This window comes from Theobroma cacao, unplaced genomic scaffold, assembly GCF_053813885.1.
Source record: "Theobroma cacao isolate CCN51 unplaced genomic scaffold, ASM5381388v1 tig011, whole genome shotgun sequence".
Classification (NCBI taxonomy): Eukaryota; Viridiplantae; Streptophyta; class Magnoliopsida; order Malvales; family Malvaceae; genus Theobroma; species Theobroma cacao.
The window spans coordinates 1,620,935-1,624,193 of NW_028291722.1; positions in this window are offsets into that span (position 1 = coordinate 1,620,935).

Here is a 3,259-nt window from a genome sequence, read left to right on the forward strand (position 1 = left end):
CCATTATTGAATTTATTTTGAATGTTTTTTACATTTTTTGATTAAAACAGATTGCAATTGATTGTTTGCCTCGAGAAACGTGGAGCGAAGGCCATCAATTGTCAACAAAAGTTCATTTATAGTCACTCATGCCTAGAAAAGCCTTATTACTCGGTTTAAATGCCTTTATAATCAAATTATTGAGTTTATTTTGAATTTTTTTTACATTTTTTGATTAAAACAGATTGTAATTGATTGTTTACCTCGGGAAACTTGGAGCGAAAGCCATCCATTGTCAAGAAAAGTTCATTTATAGTCACTCAAGCCTAGAAAAGCCTTATTACTCGGTTTAAATGCCTTAATAATCTCATTATTGAATTTATTTTGAATTGTTTTTACATTTTTTGATTAAAAAAGATTGTAATTGATTCTTTGCCTCGGGAAACGTGGAGCGAAAGCCATCCATTGTCAAGAAAAGTTCATTTATAGTCACTCATGCCTAGAAAAGCCTTATTACTCGGTTTAAATGCCTTTATAATCCCATTATTGAGTTTATTTTGAATTTTTTTTTACATTTTTTGATTAAAACAGATTGTAATTGATTGTTTACCTCGGGAAACTTGGAGCGAAAGCCATCCATTGTCAAGAAAAGTTCATTTATAGTCACTCAAGCCTAGAAAAGCCTTATTACTCGGTTTAAATGCCTTTATAATCCCATTATTGAATTTATTTTGAATTGTTTTTACATTTTTTGATTAAAACAGATTGTAATTGATTCATTGCCTCGGGAAACGTGGAGCGAAAGCCATCCATTGTCAAGAAAAGTTCATTTATAGTCACTCATGCCTAGAAAAGCCTTATTACTCGGTTTAAATGCCTTTATAATCCCATTATTGAATTTATTTTGAATTGTTTTTACATTTTTTGATTAAAACAGATTGTAATTGATTGTTTGCCTCGGGAAACATGGAGCGAAAGCCATCCATTGTCGAGAAAAGTTCATTTATAGTCACTCATGCCTAGAAAAGCCTTATTATTCGGTTTAAATGCCTTTATAATCCCATTATTGAATTTATTTTGAATTTTTTTTACATTTTTTGATTAAAACATATTGTAATAGATTGTTTAGCTCTAGAAACATGGCACAAAAGCCATCCATTGTCAAGAAAAGATCATTTATAGTCAATCAAGCCTAGAAAAGCCTTATTACTCGGTTTAAATGCCTTTATAATCCCATTATTGAATTTATTTTGAATTGTTTTTACATTTTTTGATTAAAACAGATTGTAATTGATTGTTTGCCTCGGGAAACGTGGAGCGAAAGCCATCCATTGTCAAGAAAAGTTCATTTATAGTCACTCATTCCTAGAAAAGCCTTATTACTCGGTTTAAATGCCTTTATAATCCCATTACTGAATTTATTTTGATTTTTTTTACATTTTTTGATTAAAACATATTCTAATTGATTGTTTACCTCGAGAAACTTGGAGCGAAAGCCATCCATTCTCAAGAAAAGTTCATTTATAGTGACTCATGCCTAGAAAAGCCTTATTACTCGGTTTAAATGCCTTTATAATCCCATTATTGAATTTATTTTGAATGTTTTTTTACATTTTTTGATTAAAACAGATTGCAATTGATTGTTTGCCTCGAGAAACGTGGAGCGAAGGCCATCAATTGTCAACAAAAGTTCATTTATAGTCACTCATGCCTAGAAAAGCCTTATTACTCGGTTTAAATGCCTTTATAATCAAATTATTGAGTTTATTTTGAATTTTTTTTACATTTTTTGATTAAAACATATTGTAATTGATTGTTTACCTCGGGAAACTTGGAGCGAAAGCCATCCATTGTCAAGAAAAGTTCATTTATAGTCACTCAAGCCTAGAAAAGCCTTATTACTCGGTTTAAATGCCTTAATAATCTCATTATTGAATTTATTTTGAATTGTTTTTACATTTTATGATTAAAACAGATTGTAATTGATTGTTTGCCTCAGGAAACGTGGAGCGAAAGCCATCCATTGTCAAGAAAAGTTCATTTATAGTCACTCATGCCTAGAAAAGCCTTATTACTCGGTTTAAATGCCTTTATAATCCCATTATTGAGTTTATTTTGAATTTTTTTTTACATTTTTTGATTAAAACAGATTGTAATTGATTGTTTACCTCGGGAAACTTGGAGCGAAAGCCATCCATTGTCAAGAAAAGTTCATTTATAGTCACTCAAGCCTAGAAAAGCCTTATTACTCGGTTTAAATGCCTTTATAATCTCATTATTGAATTTATTTTGAATTGTTTTTACATTTTTTGATTAAAACAGATTGTAATTGATTCATTGCCTCGGGAAACGTGGAGCGAAAGCCATCCATTGTCAAGAAAAGTTCATTTATAGTCACTCATGCCTAGAAAAGCCTTATTACTCGGTTTAAATGCCTTTATAATCCCATTATTGAATTTATTTTGAATTGTTTTTACATTTTTTGATTAAAACAGATTGTAATTGATTGTTTGCCTCGGGAAACATGGAGCGAAAGCCATCCATTGTCGAGAAAAGTTCATTTATAGTCACTCATGCCTAGAAAAGCCTTATTATTCGGTTTAAATGCCTTTATAATCCCATTATTGAATTTATTTTGAATTTTTTTTACATTTTTTGATTAAAACATATTGTAATAGATTGTTTAGCTCTAGAAACATGGCACAAAAGCCATCCATTGTCAAGAAAAGATCATTTATAGTCAATCAAGCCTAGAAAAGCCTTATTACTCGGTTTAAATGCCTTTATAATCCCATTATTGAATTTATTTTGAATTGTTTTTACATTTTTTGATTAAAACAGATTGTAATTGATTGTTTCCCTCGGGAAACATGGAGCGAATGCCATCCATTGTCAAGAAAAGTTCATTTTTAGTCACTCATGCCTAGAAAAGCCTTATTACTCGGTTTAAATGCCTTTATAATATCATTATTGAATTTATTTTGAATTGTTTTTACATTTTTTGATTAAAACAGATTGTAATTGATTGTTTGCCTCGGGAAACGTGGAGCGAAAGCCATCCATTGTCAAGAAAAGTTCATTTATAGTCACTCATGCCTAGAAAAGCCTTATTACTCGGTTTAAATGCCTTTATAATCCCATTATTGAATTTATTTTGAATGTTTTTTTACATTTTTTGATTAAAACAGATTGTAATTGATTGTTTGCCTCGGGAAACATGGAGCGAAAGCCATCCATTGTCAAGAAAAGATCATTTATAGTCACTCATGCCTAGAAAAAG